Below are 16,381 nucleotides of genomic sequence, written 5' to 3' on the forward strand. Positions count from 1 at the left end.
AGGAACTAACACAGGAATGGTTAAGGCAAAGCAAATTCAAACCAAGAGATGAAAGGTTAATATTGGTGCCCCATGATAGTAGGCTGCATACACGTTGGTTTATAAAGTCTATTGAACATGTGGGAGAAACAGAAAAATGTAGTTTTTGCAAATCTGAGTTGGAAACAGTTGCACACCTCATTGCTGGTTACGACATACTAATGGCAGAATGACTGTATACTGAAAGGCATAATAATGTGGTGAGACTGTTGCACTGGGGATTGTGTAAACATTATGGTATCAAAGTGGCTGAAAAACACTGGAAACATGAGCCACAAAGCATAATAAAAAATGAAGAAGTCTGCATCATATGGGATCATCCATTACCAACAGTTCAAAAGACGGATGCTAGAAAACCAGAAATAGTGGTCCAGGAAAAGAAGACAAGAGTAGCATTGATCACTGAAATTTCAATACCCAGTGACTACAGTGTCTTGCATACAGGAAGACACAAAGTCATAACATATCAGGATCTGCAGGCAGAAAGATGAGCAATGTGGATGAAAGAAACCCAGACAGTCCCAATAGTAGTAGGAGCAATGGGTCTTATAAAAAAGAATTTACAATCATATTTAGATATATTACCAATACATGTAACTCCATATGAAGAGCAGAAGGAGTCAATACTGGGCACATTTCGGGTGCTGTGAAGGGCACTACTGGCTGACATCAAAGATTGAAACAATGCTAATTTCATGAACTTTAATTGTACTTTGACTTAGGAATGGGGTCCAGTTCCATCATGGTATTAGAAACCCAAAAGACTTGGATAAATTAAGAAAAGAGTGCCCACCTTGTTGTAGAAGGATGGCCCCCCTGTTGTAGATAGGATTAGCTCCCCTGTTGTAGAAGGAGGTAGCAGTCCACAAAAATCACAAAAACTGATAGGCCAAAAAAGAACCATAAAGATGATAGAGTGGACTATTAAGGATAAGAAAAAAATTATGTATTGTTGCTATTATGCAAAAAGCCCAGCATTTTCATATACAAGATATACAAAATTATTAAGACAGAAATTAGAGGAAAGAAAAATACTTCTGCAAGAAAAATTGTCAGAAGCTTCAAATGAAAATTTATGTTCATTAATACAACAGATTTGTGAAAAACAGTATACATATCAAGAATCTTTGATCTGTTTGGAAAAAAGAGGCATCTGAAGAAGTGTGAAAATATAAACAACAAAATCTAGAGACATTTGAACACTATAAAAAAAAAGAAATATGGACATTGGAAAGAAAGAGAGATTTGATATGGTGCAATATTTATGCAATGGAGAAAGCCAAATTAATCAATATAAAGAAGGCAGCCCCAAAGATATTTGAAGAGAAATACAAGCAACAGCATCCGGCTATGGAAAATTTTACAACAAAAAATAATGTCACAAAGATAAGAAAAGAAGATTAGCAAAGTAGAAGTTAAAAAAAAATAGAAGATGAAGTTATGGAGTGCCTGCAAAGTGAAGGATTTGGTGTAGAAGGTCTAATTCAGGTTACATCACAGCATGATGGAGTGAGTCCCCAAAGTAAGGGGAAACAGGAAGATCAAGAAACATCTGAAGAAGAAATATGGACATGGGAAAGAAAAATAGATTTACTATGGTGTAATATTTATGCAAAGGAGAAAGCAAAACTAACTAATACAAAAAGAGCAGCACCAATGATATTTAAAGAGAAATACATGCAAAGGAATCCAGATATGGAAAACTTTATAATACAAAAAATAAGAAGACAAAGAGGAAACTTAGAAAAGGAGATTAGTAATGGAGAAATTAAAGAAATAGAGACTGAGGTTATGGAGTACCTGTGAAGTGAAGGATCCAGTGCAGAAAACTGAATTCAGAAAGCACCACAACAGGATAGAGCAATGGATATCCAAATTAAGGGGAAAACAGTGGAAAAGGAAGCAATTGGTCAGGGGCCATATCAAAATATTTTGGAACCTTCAACTGGAAATCAGTATAAACATTTACTTGAAGCTAGATAGCAAGGAATAGAACAGGAAACTGTGGAAAATCTGATGCAGTCAATGTTGAGGAGTGATTGGCCAGTGAGTTCCCATATGACAGAGCAACAGATAGCACAGGATGAAATTGAAGAGAAGGTGCCACAGGAAGAAGTTACAGAGCTTTCTATGGAATGCCCACAGGAAATGGAAAACAAGGGATGTGCCCTCAGTTTGGACGAAAATGAGCTGATAGAAGAGTTGTTTGATTTAATAGACACAGATAGATATATCAAAATCAATGAGAGAAATTGACTGCAGAAGGCAAACAAAACCTAGAAAGTCAGAAGTCTGATAAAACAAATGAATGCAGTAATTAGAACTGTCCATAGAGATCTATAAGATATGACAGAAGTAAACAGAATATATTACTGTGATGCTAAATTAATAACTGCTAAAGTTCTACTACAAGAACACAGGGTAGTAAGGCAAAGGAAGGGGAGAAATTGAATACCATCATGGAAGTATCGAATAAAGAAAACAATAAAGCAACTAAGACAAGTAGTGTTACTCTTAGAAGACTACAGAAGAGAGAATAGATCAACAAAAATACTAAGACAGATAGATGTGATTAAAGCAATGCATAGAATTAGAACAGACCAGGATCTATTATGCACTATTGCAAATAATACACTAAAAATTTCCGCACAAGCTGAAAAACTTAGACGATACACAAATAAACATAAAGGAAAAGTACAAAGTAAGCAATTCACTGATGACCCCAAAAAGTTTTATAGAGAATGGGAAATAAGGTAATAGGAATTGAAAGACCGCCAAAAAAAAAAGAGGAAGTAGATACATTTTGGAGAAGTATCTGTGAAGATTCTGTGGAACATAACAAAGATGCGAAATGGATATAAGTAGTAAAAGAAAGAATAAGACGTTTAAAGGTGCAGGATATGAAATAAGATAAAGTAACAGACAGAGAGACTGAGACAAAGTTAATAAAAACCTCTAATTGCAAAATGCCAGGTCCAGATGTAGTACCCAAGTATTGGTTAAAAGTATTAATATCTTTGCACGATTATTTAGCCATGAGTAAGAACTATTTATATGCACAACCCAAACAGACACCAACCTGGCTAACAACAGGCAAAACAATGCTCCCTTCTTAAGAGTGAACCTGTAAGCTACCCTAAAAATTATAGACCAATAACTTGCCTTCCAATGATGTATTATCTATACACGGGAATTAATGCTGACAGAGTTTATATTCATTTGGAAGAAAACTAATTTATGGCAGTAGAATAAAAGGGCAATAAAAGAAAGTCATATGGAACAAAAGGTTCATTTGTTGTTAAATAAAGTCATACTAGAGAACTGTAAAAATGGGAAGAATTTATGTATGTCATGGATTGACTATAAAAAAGCATTTGAGAGTATCTCACATTCATGGATAAAGGAGTGCTTAAAATCTATAAGATACACCTCACACTGATCCACTGCAATACAGTGACCATGAAACAGTGGCAGACCACTTTGCAATTAAACCATGATAAAGGACAGATTATTATCCCAGGAATAAAAATGCAAAGGGGGGTATTCAAGGGTGACTCTCTGTCACCATTGCTATTCTGTCCTGCCATTAACCCATTAAGTTATTTACTTAACTTAGGCCATGGGTACAATTTGGCGCCTAAAAATGACAAAGTGTAAAATCTTCTTATCTTTTCTTTGTTGATGATTTAAAACTGTATAGCTCATCAGATGAGGAACTGAAAGCATAGCTGCAATTTGTCAAAACTTTCTCAGATGATGTAAGAATATCATTTGGTCTTGATAAGTGCACAAAAGCAACCTTTAAAGCAGGAAAACTGCAGCACCAAGAAAACATCAGTTTGTGACAAGAAAGTGATATAAATGAACTTGAGCAAGATGGAGTTTATAAATATTTGGAAATTGATAAAGGATCAACAATAAAACATGAACAAATGCAAATAAAACTTAGTAAGGAATATGTTTAAAAGACTTAAATTAATTCATAACAAAGCGTTGGTATCTAGGAACAAAATCCAAGCTATAAACCAATTTGCTCTTCCTATCCCAACTTACAGTTTTGAAGTGATTGACTGGCTCCAATGCATGTTGTATAGATTAGGGAGGAAAACAAGAAGGATGCTTTATGCTCACCAAGTGATTTATAAAAATCAGTGTATACATTATATATTCACTGTTCCGAAGGAGGGATAGCCCTCCTTGAAACTGATTACATGTATAGATCTGCAATTGTGGGACTCCACACATATATGCTGACCTCACAAGACAGAAATGTAATGAAAGTTTTGAAACATGAGGAGAATAAATCTAAGATGACTTCTCTGCTTAATTTAGCAGAAGCATATTGCCATCAAGCAGGAATGGAAATCAAACCAGAAATAGATAAAAATCAGGCAGCAAGTGAATGTGCCAAAAAACAAAAGAAAGAATAAAAGGTGAATGAACAGATGAGAAGGCAAGAAATGTGGAGAAAGAAAAAATATAGTTGCAAGTATGGAAAACGTCTGGAAGAACCTTATGTTAATCAGGAACAAACACAGGAATAGTTAAAGGAGAGGTGAATTCAAACCAAGAGATGAAAGGTTAATATTAGCAGCCCAGGATAGTGGGCTATGTACATGCTGGTTACAAAGTCCATTGAGCATGTGGGATATACAGACAAATGTAGGTTTTGTAAAACCAAATTGGAAACAGTCACACACCTTTTTGCTGGTTGTGACATACTGATGGCAGAAGGACAGTATACTGAAAGGTGTAATAATGTGGCAAGACTGTTGCACTGGATATTGTGCAAACATTATGGGATTGAAGTGGCTGAAAAACAGTGGAAACATGACTCACAAAGTATCAAAGAAAATGATTATGTTTATATCGAATGGGATCACCCGTTACCAACAGTTCAAAAGATAGATACTAGAAAACTGGATATAGTGGTGCAAGAAAAGAAGACAAAAGTAGCATTGATCATTGAAATTGCTACGCCCAGTGACTACAGTATTTTGCATACAGAGTGACACAAAGTCATAAAATATCAGGATCTGCAGGCAGAAATGAGAACAATGTGGAAGAAAGTTGCCCATACAGTTCCAATAGTAGTTGGAGAATGGGTCTTATAAAAAAGAATCTACAATCATATTTAGATATGTTATCAATCCATGTAACCCTGCTATGAACTGCAAAAGGAGTCATTACTGGGCACATTGTGAGTGCTGTGAAGAACAATTTGTCTGACATCAACGATTCAAACAATACTAATTTCATGAACTGTAGTCAGACTCAGACTTACGAATGGGAGTCAATTACCATCATAGTATTAGCAACCCAAATTATCTGGAGAGAACTTTAGAGAAAGAAAGGAGAATGGAGAGATGAAAAGTCAGCATGAAAAGGAGAGTAGTAGTGCTGAAATTGAATTCATCCTCAAGTCTTGATGAGTACCTTCATGAGGTGCAACATGTTTTTCACAAAATCTCACCAAGGTAACATTGATATATAGACTGTATTTATATAGCATATATCATGGACAGAAGTAGGTCAAAAACTAAAAAAGATAGCCGAGTGCACAAGAACCTGGATTAAAAAGTGTCCAAACCTGGTAGGCGCACTGGTGCCAGGACTAGAAAAAAATAACAGTGTAGAATCCTCAAAATACGGAAACAATCCTACAATGGGGCCAGGCCATGTCCAGGGGGAGGATGGACCCTCATTTGTAGAAGGAAGTAGAAGTCTACAAAAAACACAAAACTAACCCATAAAGATGACAGAGTAGTCTAGTGAGAATAAGAAAAACATTATGTGTTGTTACTATTATGCAAAAAGTCCAGCATTTCCAGACACATGATGTACAAAAAGATTAAGAGATAAATTAGATGAAAGAAAAATACTTCCAGAGGAAAAACTGTCAGAAACTTCAAATAAAAACTTGCTTTCATTAATACAATAGATTTGTGAAAAACAGTATATAGAACAAGAAACCTTGATCTGTTTGGAAAAAGAAGCATCTGATGATGTGTGGAAATGTAAACAACAAAATCTAGGTATTTTTGAAAAGTATAAAAAAGAAATATGGACATAGGAAAGAAAGAGAGATTTGATATGGTGCAATATTTATGCAAAGGAAAAAGCCAAATTAATCAATATAAAGAAGGCAAAGATATTCAAAGAGAAATACAGGCAAAGGCATCCAGATATGGAAAATTTCAAAATAAAAAAAAATAATATCACAAAGATGGAAAGTAAAAAAGAAGATTAGTAAAGTATAAGTTAAAAAATAGAAGTTTAAGTTATGGAGTGCCTGCGAAGTGAAGGATTTGATGTAGAAGGTCTAACACAGATTACATCACAGCATGATGGAGTGAGCCCCCAAAGTAAGGAGAAGCAGGAAGATCAGGAGTCATCTAAAGAAGAAATATGGACATAGGAAAGAAAAAGAGATTTAATATGGTGTAATATTTATGCAAAGGAGAAAGCAAATCTAACCCACACAAAAAGAGCAGCACCAAAGATATTTGAAGAGAAATACAGGCAAATGAATCTGGATATGGAAAACTTTACAATACAAAAAATAAGAAGACAAAGAGGAAAAGTAGAAAAGGAGATTAGTAATAGAGAAGTTAAAGAAATAGAAATTGATATTATGGATCACCTGCAAAGTGAAGGATTCAGTGTAGAAAATCTAATGCTAAAAGCACCACAGCAGGATAGAGTAATGGATATCCAAATTAAGGGAAAACCAATGGAACAGAAAGCAATTGGTCAGTTGTCATATCAAGAAATTTTGGAGCCTTCCACCAGAAACTAGTATAAATATTAACTTGAAGCTGTACAGCAAAGGAAGGAACATGAAACTGTGGAAACTTTGATGCAGTCAATGTTGAAGAGTGATAAGACGGTGAGTTCCCATATTACAGAGCGACAGATGGTACAGGATGATACTGAAGAGAAGGCACCACAGGAAGGTACTATAGAACTTTTTATAGAATTCCCGTAGGAAATGGAAAACAAGGGAGGTGCCCTCAGTTTGGAAGAAAATGAGCTAAGAGAAGATTTGCTTGATTTAATAGACATAGATAGATATACTCCCAGATTTAATAAACTCCATGTAGGAATAGTGCAAGCCATACACAGAGGGTACCATGTTCATGTCTGCAGCTCCCCCTTGGCAGTGTGCCTGGCATATTAATGAAGGCACACTACTAAGGCAGAGCCGTGTACATGGTTACTGAATCAGTGTAGGGGGTTTGTTACAGTTCTCAGAGATGTGTAACATACCCCCTACACTATCAAAGTTCTGCACGGTATTAAAATATTAAATTATATGTGTCCTTGCCCAGTGGTAAAATGTATATGTAGTGGGTGTGTTACAGTGTCGGCAACTCACACCCCATGCATTGTCAGAGTGCCATATGGCAGTGAAATTAAATGTGAAAATGCAGTGCCCCTTTTATTTTTTTTTTTGTCTGTGTTTGCGCGGTGCAGCGCTTAGCAATAAACAAATGCCAGACATCTAACAATAGAAACTAGATGCTTTCAATTTGTATGCAGAAGGTCAAGTTTAAGCATAGCTGAGCAAGTTTGCATGGCATGGTGCGGTGCTGAGCAGTGCCTAACCGTAACTGAGAGCTATATAGAACAGTATAGCTCTGACCAATATATCCTTGGTAGCTGAATAGTTATAATAATGGCCTTGTGTATAGTAGGTGCATGGTTTGAATACTGGCCATTCAGCTTTTTATACGTGATAGGAAAAATGTTGTCATTTTTTTTATGTATTTATTGATATTCTTTAACCCAGTTAGTCCATCTTGACCAGAAGGCCTTTTTCAGTGGAGGCCTAAGTATAAAATCCCCAGTTACACACAAGAATACAATACATTCAAGTTACACTACCAGAAACATAATGAAATGCATATGCTTAGGGGATATAAAGCAAAATAGATACAGATAATAATAAATTATCATTAATGAGCAAAAACTTTCAATAATTGTTTTTTTTTTTAACTCTGGTTTGCCTGTAGCTAAGCACTGCTAAGCAAAACCAACCACTGCTCAAACAGGACCTGTTTTAGCAGTACTTAGCAATGTGCAGCTCTGCTTAGCTGGTTTGGGCAGTGCTTAGCACTCCCACTTTAAGCAGTCCTCAACTCAGCTAAGCAGGTTTGCACACCACTAAGCATTGCCAGGTTAAGCACTGCTCAACTAAGCTGAGTGGGTCTGCGCACTGCTAAGCAGAGCTTAACATTTTTAAAAATGGCCCAATGGTATGGTAACATAGGGCAGGAAAACAGCTTTACGTAAGCAGCAGAGGTGGGAATACAACCAGAACATGTTGGAGTTTGCTCACTGCAGGAGGTATCACTGGAGGTGGAGACAGAGCGTGCTTTTGAGCACAGTGCTGGAGCATGCTGGAGTCCAGGGTCATGGATGGTCTCCTTGTCAAAGACCATGGTAACAGACTGCTGCAGGGTCAGTACCAGGGCTCTGAATACAAGTTCAAGGCCTGCGACCATCTGGCACATTACCTCACCAATGCATCTGTAATCCCTCACACTGGTGAGCAGGTGCAGCATCATTATGATGACTTGAAGCGGAGGAAGGGGTGCTTTTGGCTCAGTTGGTCCAAGATGCCCAGGACCAGAATGTCCCAGAAGTTTGTAAGTATAAGAACCATTGTCTTACCAAATTCTATCATAAATATCTGATAGACAGGCACACATAATGCTGTGTTTCCTCTTCCACAGCTGCAGGGGAGAGGGCTTACAACTTGGAGGTTCATGCACAGCACCTAGCGAGGATGCACTGAGAGTGTGGTGAGTACAGATATATCTTGCAATATATAGTCATATAAATAAGACTACAGTAGTAACTGCCAGTAGGTAAATTCTGTTCTGAGTGTTCTGCAATAACATTATTAATGTGTAGGAATGACATGTGTATATAGGGGTCTATATTAGCTTACTGAATGATGAAATGAGCGAATGCTCTTTCATCGATCTAATAAGGCTGAAACCCCTAAAAAGTGAAAACATGGAACAGTGATTTTTTTTTTCCCTAGGGAAAAAGATTAAAAGATTGCTGTTCCCAAAAAAAAAGTTTCAACACAAAATGAAGTGGGGGCTTCGCACCCCCAATGTGGGAGGCTTTACCCCCCACACCATCCCTACTTAAATATACCAACTCTGAGATTGCACCATACTAGAGGAAATGGCAAAGTCCAGAAGAAGGCCCACCAATTTTTTTTTCCTGAGAAAAAAAATCGATGGTCCATGTTTTCGTTCTTTAGGGGTTTCAACCTTGTCTGATCGATGAAAGAGCATTCGCTCTTCTCATCATTTGATAAGGTGATATAGAGCTGTATACAATATTAATGCTAATGATCTGGTAATAAAGTACAGTGTCATTCTAAATGTGAAGGGAATAAATGACATTCATTCATGATCTACAAGAAATACAGTACAACTATGGTCAGGACTGTGAAGGAAATAAAGTTAGCATTGCATAGGTTCTGTAATAACAGCACACCTTAAATGCATGCATTATTTAAACTGGAGAACAAAAAAGTTTTTCAAATGTATACCAACGACTGTGTCATGTCACCCTCAATAAAGCTTTGTTCTGCCAATTGTTGTATGTATTCTGGTCTTTTGTTAAAGAAATCCAATTTTACAGGTGCTACAAAGTAAATATGGGTATAACACAATGAAGTGACTGAAGTTTGGCTGCTAAAGAACTGTTATGCTAAAGTGTAGATGCGGAGCTGTACTGCAAGATAGAATACAAATTGATATATGTTCTGCACTAAAATGTGCACCTTGAATAGTAATGTGCATTAAAGTGTTTTCACCTCAGGATTGTCTTGTGTTAACCTTTGCATTTCAGCTATATGCATTCCTGAATATAGGTAAGCTTATGCAGGCAAGTATGACATAGTAGTAGCTGTAGACTGCAAATATACCATCTGCAAATGTATATGGGTCAGGTAGGCATCCCAGCACCCTGATATAGTCTGTACACATCATACATATTGCCATCCAGTAGGGGTTAATTGTGTACACCTGCATTACAAGTATTAAAGCACACTTCACCTACTATCTCTGTCATGCGTGAATCTCATGCATGTATGGTCAGCTGTTACTGCAGTCTCCTATGACACTGTACCGATATTACCAGGTCAGACTTTGTCAGCAGGTGAGCTGTAGGCACATATCAGTCAACCAGCTCACAGCAGTGGTCTAGTAGCTCAGTGTAATAAGCAATATATATGTTGTTATTTTTTCCACACACAGAGCAGAGTTTGAATCCAGGGACCGGTAGTAAGATTTATTTATAGTAACAGACAAGTAGTACTATTTATAGAAAACGTCATGTACTGTTAACAGATATTCTCCCCACAGGACTTACAGGTAAAGAAATGTCTGTAATAGCTGTATGAAGGGTATATTAATGTCTGTGTCCAGATGTACTAGTGTGTAAACAGCATTGCTCACCCAGGTGATAGGGCTCCATTAAATAAAACGTCATGAAGTATACTACTATTCCAACTGAATAAGACAACTAAAATGTTCTACTGTTGGTACAGCTGTATGCCTGGTGCATCTGTGAATGTGTGCTGATAGTCTAACCACATGCCAATGAATGACAACAGGGTAAGTATAAACACCCTGCACTGTGCACAATACATCTCTCAAGTCTCACTGTATCATGGCTAGTGATCACTGTTGCCAGTAATCTTGGACACAGATATAAATCCAGTTGAAGTATGCCAGTAGCACACCCATTCAACATCAGTGCAGGGTACACCTTGTTAGTCATATATGTTCCCCTGAAATGTAATAGTACCCTGAAGTTATGTTCCTATAGTGCATACAGCTAAGCCCATACCATCCCATGTGGACAGCTTGAGAAGTATGTACATGCTACAGAAGCTATAGGGCACATGCAGATGTAAAGCAAGGATAGATCTGTAGAGTATTGAGCAGTACTGTTGTGGAAATATAGCCTATACAGTTGGTAATGGAATGTTTTTCTCTTCCCCACCCCTTATCAGCATCACAAATATTTATGCTTATACTACAGGTATGGTTTTATTTCCACATATGTTCTCAAAAACTAATGTTGGGCCTTGTGATGTATTATTGGTTATATATTACAATGGCTGCATACTAACATACCTTGTCGAAATTCAACTGTTGTTGGCCTTTTGCCATAACTGTTACTGGCATGCTGTTATAATACCGACTGTTATTCCAATTATGTCTGTGTTTTGTATGCTATGCAATTTTATTGTTTTGGGTTTATTGGAACAGCCATGCATGCCATTACAACTAATGTTTAAATCTTCTGTTCATGATTAACCTATACACCTTGACAAGCCTCAACACCATAGCATGATTGGGTAGGCTGGTTCTGGTGGAACCACCTATCCCACCTCATCTGGCCATGGCACCTGGCCCCAGCACATCTGGGACCCAACCTGGAGCTGCTCCTTCTGCTGTTCCTACACCATCTTCAGGTGGAACTGCCTCAGGGGACGGGGCATATCCCCACCCTGGGTGTGGGCGTGAAGAGGAGGTTGTAACTCAGACTCATGTTTCAGTTATGGTGCGCAGGGTCATTCAACATGACTTGGATGATAAACTGTACCAGACTGAGGGCAGACTGGTGCACCTCAAGCAGCAGGCTATCCCCTCCACCCAGCCCAAAGCACAGCCACCTTTGGGGCTGTGAACAGGCAGCGGTGACTGCCCATGGGTGGGGACCTCAGTCCAACTGTTGCGACCTGGGGGCACTTGGTCCTCTGATTCCCAACCACCCTCCCCATCCAAGGTGTTTACCTCTCATGTGTCATACACTGCCTTTGTCTGCTGTCTTATCTGTCTGCAAAAGCAACCTCTCCTACCCAACTTACCTCCCCAAATGTACCTACAACCCTTACCCAACATCCCACTCTCACCTTATAAATAAAAAAAATGGGCATCTGTCTGCCCAAAAATTTTGTCCCATTCTTAGCTCTCCATTTTGTACCCATGGACACTGCCATGAATCAATCATTCCATCAATCAGCAAAGTTATGCCACCCACACTCCTCCCTATGGGATGTGAGGCTCCAAATTTCAAATTGTCCTCATCATGCACAGCTGTTGCTGCCCAAGAAATGGAGAGCTAAGGTCCTTTCCTACATCTGTCCTGCACATCCCTAATTGTCATTCATATTTTTCCCCTGCTCTCTCCCATTTCACCATGTAACTATCATCCCTATTTTTGTTTCTTTTTTTCAAAATAGCGTAAGTTTAAGTGGGATAATTACCGCTTAGCATTGGGGTGCATCAAGCAAACCCACTTAAAACTGCTTAAAATTGCTTTAATCACCTTATCTGATTCAGATACTGTTCTGCACATCAATAAAATAACCAGCAATACACAACTAGGTCAACTCAGCTCTGTGCATTTGCTGCTGTTTTGTAAATATATCATGCAGTACAGTAATGTAAAATTAGGAAAAAGTACACCCCTGCCAAGTGTCAAACCCAGGATCCTCTGAACTACAGCTCAGAACAATACTCCATTAGGCCAACTCAGCTCTGGAGAATTACTGGTGTCTTTGTAAATATATCATGCAGTATAGTGACGAAACCTTAGGAAAAAAATATAACCTTGCCAGATTGTGAAACCAGGACCCTATGAACTACAGTTCAGTGCAATATGCCACTAGGCCAACTCAACTCTGGTGAATCATTGGTGTTTTTACAAAGATATCTTGATTACCACTGACAATACTTCTACATATAATGAGATAAATGACAGCGTACATTGGCCTGTAATGCAGACACTGAACCAGTACACAGCCAAAGACATGTTAATGGATTGACTGGAGACCTACACTATCAGATACAGCTGTCAACTGCACAGACTGTTGCAGAATATCCACATGGCATGGTTGTCATCAAACCTATTCTATGTGCTGAAGTACTAGCAAGGCAGTGCAGATTGACTTTACAAAAGCATGACAGACAGGTCAGTGTCACACGTCATAGCTGTCCAAACATACACATATTCATGCCAATCATGTGTAACACACTGTATGCATGCAAATACATCTCCAATAATAATGACTCAGGAATTCTATGTTACATTCCTAGTATATCTGACATCGGGACACCTACAGTTCAGCCCCACAGTCCAGTCTGTTGTACAACTACATGCTTGTCAATACAACCTAGAAATAAGGCAACAAAGAACAAAGACTATGGTGTAGGTAAACCGGTCCTCCAAAAAAGAAATCATACAATATCACAGACAAAGGAGGCAACAGAACACAGCAGTAAAATTCAAGAATTTAATCCCAGAACAAACAGTAGAACAAACAGTAAGCACTTACACAGCAGCAGATGCTTCATCAGACCAACCTAGAAATAACTGAGCCCTGCAATGTCCAGCAGAACAGGTTGCTGCTACCACAGTCACTGCCACCCACAGTAGCATGTCAAAGGCCTGGAGGGTGGGACACGTCACAAATCTGAATACATGTCCTAAATGTCCCCTACCATTCTCTGGATGGTATTACTACCTAACATACATACCAGAGGCACATGCCTCACCTGGACTCTTATGGGTTCCCTCGCCATGCCATTTTGTGACACAAGAGCTGACACTCTTCCCTCACTGACATATACAACATGCTGTCCCCCAATGTCTTCACAATACCCAGTATGACTCCTGGCCATAAAAGAGCAGCTGCAGCCTGCTACACATGCAGAAGTATGTTCAGCTACCTGCTGCAGACCTACCACATCTCCCAAACATCAAGAACACGGCATCCACACAACAACCATACATAAAAGGTTGGGGGGGATGTTCAGGTGATAGAGACATGTGTCACAGTCTCCCCCTAGAAAGATACACAACTGATAGACCAGCATCAACTTCAGCAGCATGCACATTCAGATATAAATGATGATGATATTCACATCTGCCTGTCTCGTTACTTTCCCCAACAGACATTGTTAAACAGTAACCTTCCACAAAATCAGAAAGTCTGTTAACAATGGCCAAATATAGCATGCAAAACTGTGGACATACCACATCATTCCAAACAGTGAACAGTAGTTCTACCTACCCTCTGTGATGCTGTAGCTCAAACACTTCGATAATGTCCTCTGCACAGGCCAGGAAAAGAAAGGGCCAAGGCCTACATGAAGGCCTTAATTATACCACTGTGTTCCCATGCCATTGGCTAATGGCAATGCAAACAAGTTGTTCTGCATGCTATTAGCAAATGTGAATCACAGATTGATGGACAGGCAATCACCTGTTCATGAGTGTTACATACAAAAGGCAAGTTGCTGCCTATGGTACAGAGGTCTGTGATTTAATTCATGAAGACAGACTGTGATTTCCAAAGAAAAATACCACTGAAATTCTGCTTACGAAGGAATACAGCAGTATACCAGGTATGTCATACAGTTAACCATGTAATGGAATACATATGGAGGGAGGCAGTCATGGGAAATAGGAATGTTAACAGCAGGTCTCATCAACATATCTTGGAATGACATGCTTTTGTTAGTCTGCTGTTCAGCACCTACAGTCTTGCCTTTTGGCTCTGTCTGCAGTGACATAGATTGCAGCTCTGGCCCCTGAGTCCCCCCAGCAAAGGTCACCCCACATAGAAATGCTACTGGATTGCTGTTGCACAATAGTGGTAGTAACTACTGTTGGATACAGCTGGCATATCACATCATGTAGTGTATGAGCCCCTCTCAGTCTGTGAATGTCATACAGGGTTAGTTCAAAGATTGCCCAGGTGTCCGTGACTGCCTCTGCCGTACTCTGGCTAGGTCACTTTGTACTTCCCACCTGTATCTCTTTGCCTGGCAGCAATGGCTAGCATAACTGGTGACTCCCTGCAGCAGGACAGCAGGTTATAGGCAGTAGTAGTGAGGGGACACAGGCTCCACCTCAGCAAAAGTATCTATATATTGAGAATACAATGTAAGGGAATGAATACAGTACCAGATATTAATGTACCATTACTGTGTTCCGAGAGGTCTAGCACGTCACAGACACATTCCTCACACTCTGGGGACACCCATTACATATTGTCCATCTGGTTTCTAGACATCCACATTTGTCTGGCATGGGGTCCATGTATATCAGACACATGTACACATTCCACAAACATCTGGATACTGCAGATGTCAGACACCTATGAGGAGGAAGCCCTACAACACATATGCACTGCTCTCAGTCATTGTGTAGCACAGATGTTGCTGGAATTTCCACATGCACTTGTAGTACCACTCACGTAGCTCTCGGATGTTGGCCTTATGACATTGTTCTGTAACGTTACCCATAGGGGGCACACCACAGTTAATGCCAGTGATGGGTGTGGACACATAACAACACTGTCTGTTGCAGCACATAGGCCATAACTGGTATACCAATGACCATACAAGGTTACTAGACTATGGGACTGAGCCCCCATATGCCCAGGCCACATGTTAGGCCATGTGTATCCAGGGCAGCACCTGATGCCCCAGTCTAACAGGGACACAGGTGGTATCTCAAGGGTGTATGTGCAGTTAACCATCCAGTTATCCATGGTTCACCTGCAAAGGTGTAAATAGCTACCCTGCCTGATGTGGACAGGGTGACCATTCCACAGCAGAGTGTGTGTGTGGGACACACATCTGAGCCACATAGAACACCAGTTGATGTCACACACCAGGTTGAGGGCATGTGTGTGTTAATAGAGTGGAGCTTGAGTTGCCCTAGTGCAGCAGGGCCAACAATGTGGAGTCTGTGATTGCCTTGAATGTCAGACAGATGTCACCTCTGACAAGTATGCATGACACCAGGTAGAGGGTTGGGCTTATAGCCTATCTGTGTATGGTAGATGCTTGAGGCCTTGGTACTCCCTGGTGGGGAACCTCTGTGATGTCCCCAGCTGCTGCATATGCTGTGTGAAGTGAATGACAAAGGGGGCATTTTACACAATAATGCATTATTGTGAGGAATACAAGTATGCTAGGACCCCATGTCCCTGGATGACATTCCCGTAGGTATGAGGTCGTCCCTGTAGAAGGTTTACCAAACAACAGAAGCAAGATGGTGGTGAAATGTCATGTTGCCATCGACCTGAGTGCAGAGATCCCACATGACTGATTGCATGCCTAGGATGTTGTTAGTACTGGGATAATATGTGGGAACATCACTATCCACAAAGGGTTTGCCACTGCATATTGTGGTATATGGCCTAAGGCCATGTTTCTGGAACCAGTCTTCTATCTGCATGAGACCCTCCTAGGCAGATGTCCACATCAGTAGGGAATCCAGTGACAGCACA

Source organism: Protopterus annectens, chromosome 5.part0 (assembly GCF_019279795.1).
Source record: "Protopterus annectens isolate FY-2018-M chromosome 5.part0, PAN1.0, whole genome shotgun sequence".
NCBI lineage: Eukaryota > Metazoa > Chordata > Ceratodontiformes > Protopteridae > Protopterus > Protopterus annectens.